This window comes from Mirounga angustirostris, unplaced genomic scaffold (assembly GCF_029215605.1).
Source record: "Mirounga angustirostris isolate CCGP_5_RB_7025 unplaced genomic scaffold, mMirAng1.0.hap1 SCAF_12, whole genome shotgun sequence".
Lineage (NCBI taxonomy): Eukaryota > Metazoa > Chordata > Mammalia > Carnivora > Phocidae > Mirounga > Mirounga angustirostris.
In genome coordinates, this window is record NW_026991720.1 from 48,312,172 (window position 1) to 48,328,020 (window position 15,849).

Below are 15,849 nucleotides of genomic sequence, written 5' to 3' on the forward strand. Positions count from 1 at the left end.
ATGAGGGACTCAATCCCGGGACTCCAGGATCATGACCTGAGCCGAAGGCAGTCGCTTAACCAAATGAGCCACCCAGGCGCCCCAATACTATTCTATTAATAAGAACTTCATCAGGCATGACTATCAGTAGAATTCATAATAATTAACAGGTGGTCCTTTCCTATGCAGGTAACATTTTCACAACCTCTGTCCATTTGATAAAACAGTCCCATGTAATAGGAAGAGCAGCTATTCCTATAATCCCCATTTTACAGATGAGAAACCAGGACCCAGAGGGGTTAAGTGCCTCCCCCCAGATCCCTCAGCCAACAAATGACAAAGCAAGGAACACTGTTACTCCTTTTGACATCTTTGTCTTTGTTTCTTCTTTTCTCTCTCATCTCACTTCAGACCCACATTCGTGTATCACCATCTTAATCCTTGACATGTATCATCATCTTAATCCTTGACATGTATCATCATCTTAATCCTTGACATGCCTCCGTTAGTTTGGACTGCTCCAAAGCCCTTCTCTGTCCGGCATTGGTTTGCTCCTCCTACAGTCCCTGATGAGGTCCAAGAGGCCAGGGTCGTTCTTTCCAGTTTCCCGTTGAGGAAGCCAAGATTGGAGAGTTCAGAAGACTTGACCAAGTTCACCGAGCAACAATAAGGATCAAAGTCTCAGACTTTTCACGGGCAAGAGTGACTTTTGCAGAGACTCCTACAGAATGAATGAATCGTTCTTACTCCCGGTCCCATCCTTAAAGCCTGGCAGTACTGACAAAGGAAAGACTGACAGTTGTGGGAAAAGTATCAACAATTTATAAGTATTCAAATCATAATGTGCTATTAGTGAAACTTTTTATTATAATGGACTTACAGTCATTTCATAACTTCCATTATTGGCAATATGTCAACTTTGGAATGTTTTCCTAATTATTCTAGAGTCAGCCTTACTGTTCTTGGAAAGAATTAGAAGAGGAAGGAAAGGTCACTGTTTTAAAAATAGGCCTGGAAAGGGCCAAAGGAACCCGGATCCAGGATGTAACTCTGCCTTGGTCTTCGACCCTGAGGAAGGGGTCTTTATTTTCACAAACGGCAGCAGTCAGACCATGATTTTAACCTTAAATATGGCCCATCAGCACCTGAAGAACCAGATCACCTCCAAAAATGGATCAGTTTTCTTTCTATTCCTTCATCACCACCCTCATGTTTTCCCCAGTACAGGCAGTGGAAAAAGGAAAAGCTCATGTGATCAGGCTCTGAGGTAAGAACATGATAGGCACGCTTTCACTTATGTCTCACAACAATCCTCAGAGGGGAGCACGGAGCTCCTCACTTTATAGGTGAGGAAACTGAGGCATAAGGAGGTTAAGCAACTGAGGTCACACAGAGAGGGAATGAGAGCCAAAGGAAAACCCAGGCTTGTAAATATGTAGTTTAACTTCCAATAGCTATAAACCCACTTTCCCTATGGATGTAGATTCTGGGATCTTCTGATCCAGCAGAAAGGAGCAGGCAGGAGCTGGTCTGCAGTGGTGAGGCCTGGGTTTTGAGTCCAGGAGGGAGAGAAACAGATCTCAGGGACCTTTGGGAAGATACAGGATAATCTGCAGCTGCTACGAGAACAGAATTGATGGTGGAGGAGTGCTCTCAGATTTGCCCAGCCAAGACTTCTTACAACTTCAAAGACAGTTGGTGACAAGGTAAGAGCATGTGCTTGGAAGCCAGACAGACCTGAGCTTGAACCCCAACTCTGGCACTTACTAGCCAGTGACCTTGAGCAGACCAAAGCTGCAATATGTCAGATTTAAGATACAGCTGCCTGCCTCTTAGAGCTGTTCTGAAGATTTAATGAGATATGACATGGAAAAGGCCTAGCACATGAAACGCCAGGGCGGCTCAGTCCATTAAGCAGCTGCCTTCGGCTCAGGTCATGAACTCAGGGTCCTGGGATCAAGCCCCACATCAGGCTCCCTGCTCATTGAGGAGTCTGCTTCTCCCTCTCCCTCTGCCTGCCGCTCCCCCTGCTTGCTCTCTCTCTCTGTCAAATAAATAAAATCTTTTTTTTTAAAAAAAAAGGAAAAGGCCTAGCACAGTGCCTGGCCTATGGTGAGTACTCAATGAATGCAAATTCCCTCTTGTCCCACGATGGCAATGCCCCTACTTCACCCAATATGTCTGTTATTCACCTTTCTCAATATTGTACCCTTGGTCAGTGAGCATCAGCAGTGAATGTAAAGTGAGGGGAAGTGGTGTCCAGGGAACCCATAATGTGTTTGTGCCCCCTCCCTACATGGTGACTAACATTTCCCAGAAATAAATAACTACATAGCACTCATGCATTTGTTGGAGTTCAACAAACATGGAGATGGTAGGTGCACAATGAAATAAAGAATTATCTGGCTTGCATCTTTGCAGTGGCCTCCAGGATCCTGTGTCCTTTCTGGAACTCCATCCACTGGGATCTAGGATAGTGAGAAGAAAATCAAGACATGCCTAGTGTGCTAATGGAATTTTCCCTTTGTGGTACTTTAAAGGCATAGCCAGATGACCCATCAATAGTAAAAAATGTAGTAGTAGTTTAGCATAATAGTTAAGTGCACAGACTCAAGTTAGATTGCTTGGGTTCTAATTCCAGCTCTGCCACTCACTCTGCTAGCTATGTGATGTTGGATAAATTGCTCAACTTCTGTAAGCCTCAGTTTCCTCATCTGTAAAATGGGGCCATAGGACAACAAAATGAGTTCATTCATATAAAGCGCTTAAAAGAGTATCTAGCACATACTAAGCCTCAATAAATGTTAGCTATTATTACTGTGGTGTGTTACTTCCCTGAATGTGAGCCTAGGGGAGCTCTGATAGTTTGTGGAATGAAGGGAAGGAAGGTGAGTGAAGCAAGAACGCTGTGCCTGGAGCAAATATATCAGTGGTTGCAACCTATATTCAGGGTTTCAGGGTCAGCTCCACCACGAGTGGGCTTGGAAGAGTTACCTAACCTTCAGGAGCTCCTGTTTACTTCCGTGTACAGTGGGTGTGAATAATAGCTGCCTTACCTTCTTCACGTAGTTATTGCCTCAAATAGAGACTGATTTGCCTGTCATTTTAGCTTTTAATCTTTGAACTCATAAAGGTTTTCTACTACTCATTAAGGAGTACGCCCTCTGGGAGGAGCCACATGGTAAGCCATTACCTGCTCAGTCCTTAGCGACACACCAACACTTCACCAGTATCATAGGAATGGGGGAGAGGAAGGTGGGAGACAGGATTGAGGAAATGAGAGCAGGAGATGAGAAGACCTCCGAGACTTCTCCCCTCCTTCACATGCTTCACGGAGGAGCATCCTTACAGTAACGTCACCGGCTTAATGCCACAAATATTGTAAATTGCCAAATGAGAATGATTCCTGCCAGTCTCTTTTCTATTTTGAGGGAACAGAGGAAGTTTTGGTGATGTGGGACTTTCTTCCATATCTATGGGACATGGATAGTATAAGCAATGAGAAAGAAGACGCCATGGTGGGCAGTTTTTCATGGAACTTCGAGAGATGGAAGGAATATATTACAAAGATTTCTCCTTTCTCCAAAGAGCTGACTTAAAGGTACAGCAAATTTGGAAAGCAAAATTACCCAAATCCTTCTCACCAGCTTCTACTCCCAGTTTCTTGTCCCTATGCCCAGCAGAAAATTCTGATGTTACTAATCTTCCTGGTGAAGTTTCCAGAAACACCCAAAGGACACTTTGGTTTGACTGAATCGAAATAATATTTACTGCCATCCTACCGTGTGCCCTACACTGTGCTAGTCACTTGGTAACAGAGTTACTGTGACAGAAACAGCTGTCTTCCCTTCTTCCATGATGAAAGAACATCCAAACTTCAGCTGTCCACATGGCTTTCACGTCTAAAGAACATTCGGGGCGCCTGGGTGGCTGAGTCGGTTAAGCGTCTGTCTTTAGCTCAGGTCATGATCTTGGAGTCCTGGGATCAAGTCCCACATTAGGCTCCCTGCTCAGTGGGGAGTCTCCTTCTCCCTTTCCCTCTGCCTCTCCCCCCTGCTCCTTCTCTCCCTCTCTCACTCACACTCTCTCTCTCAAATAAATAAAAATCTTTTTAAAAAGTAAAATAAAGACCACATTCCTCTGCCTCTCTTGCAACTAGGAGTAGCCTTAGGACTAAATTCAGCAGACCAAATATCAGCAGAAATGTCATATGGCAGCTTCCAGGCACTTGCCATAAAAAAACAAATATATAAGCCCATTGCACAGTCTTCTTTTTTTTTTTTTTTAAGGTTTTATTTATTTATTTGAGACAGAATGAGATACAGAGAGCATGAGAGGGAGGAGGGTCAGAGGGAGAAGCAGACTCCCTGCCGAGCAGGGAGCCCGATGCGGGACTCGATCCCGGGACTCCAGGATCATGACCTGAGCCGAAGGCAGTCGCTTAACCAACTGAGCCACCCAGGTGCCCTGCACAGTCTTCTTTATTGTTCCTCTGTCCTGCTGCCTGGGGCTTGTGTCCTGACATCCTGGACCTATGTATGGCAGAGCAACAGGGTGGAAGAAGTCTGGCTCTCTGACATCATGGAGCACCACATGAAAAGGACCAAAGGCCTACTAGAGAATGGGAATTGTAGTAGGATCAACAAAGAGGGGTGCCTGCCTAGGTCGGTTAAGTGTCTGCCTTCAGCTCAGATCATGATCCCGGGGTCCTGGGATCAAGCCCTAGTGGGGAGCTGCTTTTCCCTCTCCCTCTGTCCCCCTACCCACCCCCCCCCCCCACTCAGGCTCTCTCTCTGGCTCTATCTCAAATAAATAAATAAATGAATACTCTTTAAAAAGATCAACAGAGAGGAGGGAAAGAAAGAGGCCTATAAGAAATGTAAATTTATAAGTTTTTCTGGGTGGTGATAAAGTGGTGTGTGGGGGGGTGGTATTTTCCACTGACAAATTATATAACATCTGCATAGAACTTCAATCTATACTAAATGTTTTTCCAGGCAGGCCAAAGAAAAAGTTACTAAAGCACAACCAATGAACTAATTATTTTTATGCATACATTATACCACTTAAAAAATTATTTTGGTGCACCTGGGTGGCTCAGTCGGTGAAGTGTCTGCCTTCAGCTCAGGTCATAATCTTAGGGACCTGGGATCAAGCCCTGCATCGGGCTCCCTGCTTAGCAGGGAGTCTGCTTCCCCTCTCCCTCTACCCCTCCCCCCTGCTTGTGCTCTCCCTCTCTCTCCCTCAAAAAAATAAAAAATCTTTTTAAAAAAAACTATTTAAGGGCACCTGGGTGGCTCAGTCATTAAGCATCTGCCTTCGGCTCAGTTCATGATCCCGGGGTCCTGGGATCGAGCCCCGCATCGGGCTTCCTGCTCCACGGAAAGCCTGCTTCTCCCTCTCCCACTCTCCCTGCTTGTGTTCCCTGTCTCACTGTGTCTCTCTCTGTCAAATAAATAAATAAAATCTTTAAAAAATTAAATAAATTAATTAAATTAAATAAAAAATTATTTTACCTGCACAGTGATAACATCTAGGTGAGATATTGTTGAAGGGTTGTGAAGAAGGCAAATGAGAAGTTCCTCTAGAGATAGAATGAAAATGAACAAGCCTTTCTCAGAAGACCAATTCAGAAAAACAGCCACCTCTTCTGTTTCTATTCTGTTCTCAATTTGCTGTGAGACTTTAAGTGAGCTATTAAACATCCTGGACCTTATTAAAATGGGGTGGTAATTTCATATAGAGCGGGTATTGTTAAGCCTTCTTGTTTTTAAATCCAAACTGAGCCCCTCTCTCTCTCACACACACACACACACACAAATGCAGCTTTTGTAAGCTGTTCACTTACTGCTAGGGGAGGTAAGAGGCTATGTCTGAAGAGCTAATACTGTTATAGATAGATATTCCATATGCTAACTTAACATAAATGCTTCAAACTTTTATTTCCTTGATGGAGAAACATTAGGATCTCTGGCCTGTTTTACATGCTTTAGCCTTGGGTGGGAAATGCCCCTAAGTAAAATAAGAAGCCATTTCAGGAGTAGTTCTCCTTTCCCACACCACTTATTGTCTCTAACAACTCATTTTCCGTCCACCGGTGTTTCCCCATACTGGTTTTACAGTCCCTACTGTAAAACTCCACCACTGTGGGCCCTCTGCAAGTCTAGCCAATTCTTTCTGGCTCCCCAGTGAAAAATGGGAGACAAAACTCAGAATTATGACAGGGCTGCCCATGTGATATGGCCGTTAGTTTTCTGGTTTCCATCTACCCTGCAGGTGGCAAGTTTGAAGGTTTGGGGAAATTCCCTGATGGCTAGATGCACCAGTTTCCAATGGGATCACACTAGCATATTCAAGTATAATTGCTATGGTACCCGCCAGGTCTATTTTCAGGCTGTGCATAAGGATAAGAAACAGCTGCCCACAGATCTATAAAGTTTCTTACACAAGAACCCAGCACCTGAAAGCTGAAAGTAAGACACATGCCAGCCCTTAGGGATTCTCTCCATTCAGTAGGTGTAGATGGAGGCAAGGGAAATTTGGCTGGTCTGACCAATGACTACTAGGTCAAAAGCCCTAGATTCCAGGTCAGAGTCATGTGCAACATCTTTGGCCAATGGCTGTGCTGTATTGAGGCCCCAGGCAGCCAAGAAAATTGGCCAGTGGTCAGGAAAGTGGGCTCTATGCCCTTGCCATTGCCTGTCTGGGTGACCTTGGACAAGTCACTTTGCTCTTCCGTGAATAGAGTACCAATCCCAACTCTGCCACACACTGGGAGACCTTAGCCAATCACAGCATCGAGTCAGAGGAAGCCAAAAGGATTTGTTTTCTAGCATGCCCCCATTATGGCAATCTGTGACTCCAGCCCGGATACACACTAATGCCTATAGGAGCAGCCTGGTAGTAGCAATGAGAAAGACGTCCTTGGCCATGTTAGCAAATTGAGAAGACGGGATGGCACATTCTCAGCTCCAGAGCTGACTGTGTTGCCAGATATTTCATTTTCAAATGTTTTTATGTGTTGCCAACTGTTTCGAATTGTTATAAAATTCTGTATTGGCCAATGACTCTAGGCCAGAAATGGCCTACTAGGCCCATTGCAGAATCTTCTGCAGTCCACTGACCCAAGGAAGAGTTGCACTAGGTGGGGACCTGGCAGGGAGGAGTGATGGATGCAGTATCCCCTACGTGGAGAACGCAGAAAATTCTGGCCAAGGGTGGGCTGGCTGGTCTGACCCCCAAAGCGCTACCGCGCCTACCCCGGCCTCAGTTTCCCCAGCGCACCCGAAACGGTCTAGTTCAGCCTGGGTCTATTTTCCTCTACCCACAGGTGGGACCTATTCTCCACGCAAAGGTGGGCCTGTCGGTCGCAGGCAGAAAAGGAGTGTGTTGCAGGCAGGGACCGAACCGTCGCGGCGCTCAGGCGTCGGCTGTGGGTCCCCAGCCTCCTGGGTACGGCCAAAGCCGAGACGCGCGGGGATGCACGTTGCAAACACCGCTGCGGGCAGGTGCGGCCCCGGCGGCCCGGCAGTTCCGGCCGCGCTCACCGCCAAGGCTGCCGAGAAAGCCCAGCGCGCGGGGCCGCAGGGCGGCGGGCGGGCAACTCGCGTCCCGGGCGCGGCGGCGGCGGCGGCGGCGGCGGCGGGGCCGGGAGCCTGAGCTGCAGCCGGTGAAGGTCCTGAAACGAACGGTACGTATTTGTTGGGAGGAAATTCGATCCTCCAGCCCTTTCCTGCCTGAGCTTAAAAATGGATTCTCCATCTGCTGCGAAAGCCTCGGGCTCTGGGCGGCTGTACCCTGGTCCCTGTGATTTGGGGGGAGCCCTGCAGACCCCCCCGACCCCCGGGGGCCCTTGTTCCACCTGCCCCTCTGCTCTGACACACACTGGCGCTCCCTGACGTTGGTGTTCCTTTCAAAGCCCCGTCGTCTATTCCAGCCAAGCCCAAAGGAGGTGATGAGCTGTCAAGTTCAAATAAAGAAACCCATTTCCTATATAATTCAATTTGTCCAAAAGAACTTTGAAGACGGATGACAACATACAAGGACACTGTTACCCTCACGCTATTGGTGAGACATAAAAAATAAGTTAAAAAAAAAAAAACAGATAAAACCTCCTTGGAGGCAGTTTTGACATTTATGAATTTACAGTTGTTATTTCGTTTGTCCCCAGAATCTCACTTTTTTGAAAATTTTCCTACACAGTGCATTCAAAAATATTTACTATGTCATTTTAGTGATAATGAAAAAGTGGAAATAACCCAACTGTTCATCAATACATAAATAAAATGGTTGAATAAATAATGAGTACACAAATCAAGAAATACTGTATATAAAAGACTTGTGTTCACAGGCAAAGAGATCTAAGCTTACGTTAAATGAAAAAAAGTGAGTTATAAAAGACAGTGGATATGGTAGGATTCTATATTTGTTAAAATGCCAAAAGAAATTGTAAGTAAATGTCTACAACTCACTGGGATATGATTAGTGACTTTCTATTTCATGGATGATTATACAAGAAATATATGTATATTTTATATGTACATACGTCTGGAGAAATATATACCTGTTACATTGTTTATCTTTGGGGTGACCTGAGAGGAGGAAATGTGGAGCATTAACTTCCCACACTATGTATTTCTTCAAAGTTCGATTCCTTTTAAAATAAGCACGCAATGGGGCGTCTGGGTGGCTCAGTCATTAAGCGTCTGCCTCCGGCTCAGGTCAGGATCCCAGGGTCCTAGGATTGAGCCCCGCGTCGGGCTCCCTGCTCCCCGGGAAGCCTGCTTCTCCCTCTCCCACTCCCCCTGCTTGTGTTCCTTCTCTCGCTGTGTCTCTCTCTGTCAAATAAATAAATAAAATCTTGAAAAAAAATAAGCATGCATTAATTTTGTATTTCCCACACACCAAAAACAATAAAGATTTTTAAAAATCATACCCCTTCCCATCCCAAGACTACCAGATTGTTATCACTTGTCCACTTCTCTCTGATCTTCCCATTACTATGTTAACTTTGCTTTCAACCTCCCCTCATCCCTTCACAGTATCCAAGAAATTCACATTCCTTTCATTTCAACTTACAAATTGCCTGTTTCATGTGTGCAAATAGTTTTTTAGATCCTTTAAACCAAAAGAATGAAAGAAGTGAGAATATTACTTCCACTTTGTCTATTCATACTACTCAAACAGAAAGATTAGGTGCAGTATTTTTTTTTTTTAATTTTATTTTTGGCCCTTGAAAGCATTGCAGTTTTTAATCCATCACTTCCCAAGTTCTTTGTGGATGTGGCACATATTTTCTCTCAATGCAGCCAACCGTGAGAGATCTTTAAAACACGGTTTTTGTTTCTATCTAATCCAGAAAGGCAGATAGGTGTTATATTCTGTGGAGGAAATACCATTGAAAAGTTGAACAGGATTTCCAGGGATGAGAGTTGGAGTGGGAAAGGCACTCTTGGTTGAAGGAGGGACACTGTGAAAGAGACTAGGAGAGGGGAATGTGACTTGGACCATGGGCTGTGATTCTGGGATTGTTTAAATTAGCCTGAACGTTGTCTCAGAAACATGGGCTCAATTCATACTATGGGAAATAAGCATGGCCACATTTCAAACACGCAGAAATGAAGGGCTTGTCTGGCATTTTAAAATATTCATATAGAAAAATGGCACCCAGCAGCAATAAAGTGAGTGGGTCCACTCCCACCAACATGTCTGATAGGGTTCTTATTTACACACAAAACAACATCATATTTCCTTAAGCAAAGTCTCAGGGTTTTCCAGGATCACACACATAACTCAGTTTTGCTCACACCCCTGATGTCACTCTCCTGCTTTTCATATGCATTAATAACATCATTGTAAAATGCAGGTGTTCCGGAACAAACTACCCGGGTTCCAATCCTGACTGCCATATACTAGCTTATGATTTTGGTTAAGTTATTTAACTCTTCTGTGCTTCAAGTTCATGTCCTCTGAAATGGAGATAATAACACCACTCACTTTATACGATGTTATGCAATTTAAACAAGATGATGTACACAAAGCTTTTAGAACATTAAGCCCTTCAGAATACTAAGAATAAAGCTTTCGAATATAAAGCTTTTTATTTATTTATTTCAAAGATTTATTTATTTGAGAGAGGGAGAGTACATGAGCAGGGGGGAGGGGCAGAAGGAGAGAGAGACTCCCCACTGAGCAGGGAGCCCAGCTGGGCTGGATCTCAGGAGTCTGAGATCACGACCTGAGCCAAAACCAAGAGTCCAATGTTCAGCCGACTGACCCATCCAGGTGCCCCTATTTATTTATTTTTAAGTAGGCTCCATGCCCAACATGGGGCTTGAACTCAGTTCCCTGAGATCAAGAGTCACATGTTCAACTTACTGAGCCAGCCAGGGGCCCCAAGAATATAAAGTTTTTTAGAATATTAAAAGTTGAATCACAGCCACAATTACTACTTATTCTTGCCCCATTCTCCACTCCTTAAGATACTGCCATCTCTACATTCTCTAAATTGTTTGAGTTCCATCCCTTATTTAATGGAGATTCTAAGAGTAGCTCCTCCCCTGCTGTCTGCCTTCTCTCTCCTGTCCAGTGGGAGGCAAACGACTGTACCATAGTCTGAAGACACCTCATTGATGGGGCACCTGGGTGGCTCAGGCGTCTGCCTTCAGGGTCCTGGAATGGAGCCCTTCATCTTCCTGCTCCGTGGGGAGCCTGCTTCTCCCTCTCCCTCTCCCACTCCCCCTGCTTGTGTTCCTTCTCTCGCTGTGTCTCTCTCTGTCAAATAAATAAATAAAACCTTGAAAAAAAATAAGCATGCATTAATCTCCCCTCTCCCACTCCCCCTGCTTGTGTTCCCTCTCTCACTGTCTCTCTCTGTCAAATAAATAAATAAAATCTTTAAAAACAAAAGCAAAAACAACACCTCATTGAAAACCTGGAGTCTGTTCTTCCTCTTCTTCTGTGATAGTTTCTGAGTTTGGGGTTTTTTTTAAAGATTTTATTTATTTATTTGAGAGAGAGAGAATGAGACAGAGAGCACGAGAGGGAAGAGGGCAGAGGGAGAAGCAGACCCCCTGCCGAGCAGGGAGCCCGATGCGGGACTCGATCCCTGGACTCCAGGATCATGACCTGAGCCGAAGGCAGTCGCTTAATCAACTGAGCCACCCAGGCGCCCAGTTTCTGAGTTTTTAAAACAACTTTATTCACATATATTTTATATATCTAAAACTCACTTATTTCAAGTATACAATTCAATGATTTTTAGTTACTTGACACAGTGGTGCAATCATCAAAATAAAGCAGTTTTTTTTAAAAATATGGAACATTTTATGAATTAGCATGTCATCCTTCAGCAGGAGCCATGCTAACCTTCTCTGTATCATTCCAATGTTAGTGTATGTGCTGTTGAAACGAGCACAGAATAAATCAGTTTTAGATCCTTTTCATCCCCCCTACCTACCATAGGATCCCTTATGCCCTTTTACAGTTAATCTCCCTTCCCACCTCCAGCTTCCAGCAAACACTAATCTCTTTCTGTTGTGATACATTTGCTTTTCTGGACATTTTAGATACATGGAATCATACAATAGGTGGTCTCTTCTGTCTAACTTCTTTTACTTAGCATAATTTTTTAGATTTATCCATGATACAACACATGTTAGTAGTTCAGTACTTTCTGTTTTATCACCTGTCAGATCAGAATGATTTCTGCCATGTCTATAAGAATTCTATTATAGAACAATATTGATAATATAGAACTCTCTCTGTCAAATAAATAAAATCTTCAAAAAAATATTGAAAGCTAACTATTATTTGACCTACAATGCCCTAAGCACTGGCTAAGTGCTTTATTTGCATCATAGAACTTCAACTTCACAACAGCCTATGTATGGGCTATCTAGGTAATACTATTATATCCATTTTTTAGTTGAAGACACTAAATTTAGAAATGTGAACAGACTTGCCCAAGGTCACAAAGCAAGTAAGTGGCAGAGGGGGACTCAAATCTAAGTCTGTGTGATGCTAGAGCTAAAGCCAGAGTCCCCTTCAAAATTAACAAGGGGTCTTTGTATTCCATACCTTTTCATCATCACAAAAACAAAACCCAGGAAAGTATTCATAGTAAGTCCACCAAACAGATGGAGAAATGGTCAGTGCTTTGTCAACTGTAAATCCCCACTTGTGTGTAAGGAATTGTTATTCCATCATTTTCTCCATACCTGATGCTGTTCCTGTTCTGGTGACTTCTAACTCCTCTGGAAAAGAACTGGTGTCCATGAAGGACTCAATTCTACTGGATAAAAATTTCTGATGTTTGAGGAGATTTTCCTGGGCACTGTCCTGATGCCATCCCCAGGCCAGGCAGCCTAGGAAGATAGGCTGGACCTTTACCCATCACCCCATCTAACAGGAAATGAACATGCAGGGGGAAAACTCCTTAGGATCCATGCTTTCCACTGTTAACAATTTTTAGGTTGGAACTCATGGCAGTGCATGGTAACAATGAAGGTGGGCCATTCTAATCTCCCACCCCGTGGTATTTGAGGGGTTGTTCAGTAGGAAGATTCTGCTGCCACAGGCAGAAACACTCTTCTCTGAAGATTTCTAAAGAAAACCCCAGTTGTTATTTAAAGTCATAGAACCTCTTTGAGGTTTTATGATGAGCCTCAGGCCCCACATTTATGAGGAGCCTCAGACTGGAGACATTCACCTTCAAACATGTGTTGTTATTATTATTATAAATATATTAATAATATTGGTTTTAGTAATAGTAAATACTGCAACGGACCATGCTTCCAATCTGTCCTAGTATTTCTGGATAATATTAAACCACCCTCATTAGTCACAGAAGGAAGGATCCTCAAAGTGAAAGGTCTTCATTCCACCAAGGAACCCCAGGGGCCCCAGGAGGTGCCTAGGTGTTCTGTGAAAGGGTGGGGGCGAGAACCCAAGTCTTCAGTCCCTTGAACAATTCCAGGAAAAGCAAGTACTCAGACAAATCCCATTCTGGCTCAACAGCAACTAACTTAGATAATGGAGCCTCTTATTACTAGCACTTCATTGGTGGTGTACAACGCCCTTCCAGTATCATTTATTTGTTGAATGGAAAGAACTATTTGTTAGGGGCGCCTGGGTGGCTCAGTCGTTAAGCATCTGCCTTCAGCTCAGGTCATGTTCCTAGGGTCCTGGGATCAAGACCCACGTCGGGCTCCCTGCTCCGCGGAAAGCCTGCTTCTCCCTCTCCCACTCCCCCTGCTTGTGTTCCCTCTCTCGCTGTGTCTCTCTCTGTCAAATAAATAAAATCTTCAAAAAAAGAAAAGAAAAACACTATTTGTTGGTGTTAAATGTCAGGAGAGTGGCTCCCCTTGAGGGGTAGTGAGATGCTGGGTATTTTCTGTTTCTTGATCTGTTGCTAATAACACGGGTGTGTTCACTTTGCGATATTTTGTTCATTTTATGCACTTCTTTGGTACATAATATTTCAGTAAAATTTACCCCAACAAGACACGAATAAAGATAAATATTTGAAAATGAAAAGAGCCTAGTGCAGTGCCCGTCGTGTAGGAGGTGGCTATCACACGCGTTTATTGAATGAATGATCTCATTTGATCCCATCGTGTGGGGTAAACAAACGCATATAGTATTGTTGCTGTTGTCACTATGACCCTTTCCTAACAGATTAGAAGTTCACCACTTTGCTCCGTCCCGCAGCTGGTTAAGTCGCAGAGCCGGGAGCCCGGTTCCTCCCCCGGAACCGAGCCGGAAGAGGGGGGATCGCGGCCCCGTGTGGCTCCGGCCGCGCCGCCGCCCGCCCCGCCGCGGCCCTGGGCGAGGGGGCGGAGGAGGCCGGCCGGGCGGGAGGCGACTCTGCCAGCCTGCAGCGCGGAGCGAGCTCCCGGGCCGGAGGAGGCCTCGCCACGCCTCGGCCGGGCTCGCGCGGGGGACCCGCCGGCTCCGGAGCCCGGGTTTCTGCGGCTTCGGGTTCTCACCGGCGCTCGCCCCGCCCCGCCTGGCTTCCGGGCAGCGTCCGTCCGTCTGGCCACCTGTGTTTGCACTGTCTTCGACCGACCTTCACACCCTAGTCCCCGGCCCTGACCGACGGTGCCTCTGAGCCGCCCCGGAAAAAGCACCCAATTTATCATCACTAGTGGGTATCTTTCTCAGCATGGGATGGCGGCGGGGAGGAAGTACGGAAATGTAAGAGCACAGCTTTTTCTTACGCGAACCACGAAGGAAGCCTCCGACCTGGGCTCCCCTTAACCTGCACAAGTTCACCTATAGATGGGCCCCAGGGTAGCTGAGAGAGTCCCAAAGATCCTAGCCTCTGCCACCCACCTGTGTTACCTTGCACAAGTCATTGATCCTATGCCTCCGTTTCCTCATCTGCAAAACTGAAATAACAACAATGCCCAACTCATAGGGGTGTTACGAGGGTTAAATGAGACAATCCCTGCAAAGTACAGCATCCAGAACATAGTGGGTGCTGGACACTATTTGCCTTCCCTACCCCTCACCTTTAGCCAAACTGTGTTCCCAACATTCCTCTTGCATCTCCATGGGGAGAAAATCCCTCTCTCTGCCTGCCTGGGTCAGGGACATCCTGTAGGACCAGGACAAGTACCTCAGCCTCCTTGCTGTTTGCCCCAACCAGATCCCCATACCAGCACCCCGTTCATCCTGCTGCATCCCTGGGTTCTCATCTCAGCCCCCGGTGCCTTCATCTATGTAATTGTGTCACCCCATCTTTCTCTCATGCACAGACCCCCATGCACACGCTTATACACCGTTAATGCTGCTGAGGGTAAGTACCCCCTTGTTCATGTTAAATGCCAAGCGCTGCCTAGCACAGAGGCTTCCTGACTCAATAACCACAGTAGGTAGAAAAGGTCTGCTCCACCTCTAGCCTCCCCCTCCCAACCTCCCCTATGGCCCCTCCCCCCATTCCTGCAGCTGGTGGTGCTAAAGACTAAGCCTCCACCCCCTCCCCCCAACTCAGAAGCCATATTCACCCTAGCCGTGGTGACAGGTTGATGACTCCTATAACAGGCCCCTTTCCTCCTCTGGGGGGTTCCTGCCTTCATGGAGTCTGGTGGAGGGGCCACCAGCAGGGCCGGAAACCTGGGGAGAACCTCTCTGGCTGCCACTGATTTCTGTTACTAGAATTGATGTTTTTCTACAATTACAACCTTCCCTCCTTCATTATGTCTCCTATGTTCCTGAGGTAGTAAATACTGGGGATATGTATTACAGTCCACATAACTTACTTTCAATGATCAGAAAAAGCTTCCATTAATAGACCCATTGTTGACAGGAAATCTGGCCCTGAAGCTCAGAGTGAGGCTTCTAGATAGAGCAGTGTCTACCTGCTGAGCACAGAGATGCCCACCTCCCCAACTTCTGTCTTCTGGACCACTGTCTCTACCCAATGTATTAACAAGAGGCAGAAAATGGGGGTGCTGGGTGGCTCAGACGTTAAGCATCTGCCTTTGGCTCAGGTCATGATCCCAGGGTCCTGGGATCTAGCCCCATATCGGGCTCCCTGCTCCGCGGGAAGCCTGCTTCTCCCTCTCCCACTCCCCCTGCTTGTGTTCCTGCTCTCGCGGTCTCTCTCTCTGTCAAATAAATAAATAAAATCTTTAAAAAAAACAAAAACAAAAAAACAAGAGGCAGCAAAGATTAGTAGTTGAAAATATGGCCCCAGGACCCAATGCCTGGGGGGTCAATCCTAGTCCAAACCTGACCCCTTACTAGCTGGGTGATCTTGGGCAAGTTACCAAACCTGACTGTGCCTCTGTTTCCCCATTTGTGAGATAGAAGTGATGGTAATAATAGTTCCTAGAGTTGTTACGCAGATTAAATGAGTTATTGTTT

The 15,849-nt window shown here is 45.6% G+C and overlaps 1 protein-coding gene and 1 non-coding gene across 8 annotated transcripts in view; both read right to left on the reverse strand.

Annotated features, from left to right (window-relative positions):
* EVX1 (even-skipped homeobox 1) overlaps positions 1 to 15,849 on the reverse strand; it is a 49,352-nt gene that overhangs the window by 14,954 nt on the left and 18,549 nt on the right. The gene's annotated exons all lie outside the window — the stretch shown is intronic.
* LOC123836245 (U6 spliceosomal RNA) lies at positions 11,289 to 11,395 on the reverse strand. Its single transcript, XR_006788919.1, has one exon. It is a non-coding gene; the product is annotated as a U6 spliceosomal RNA (small nuclear RNA).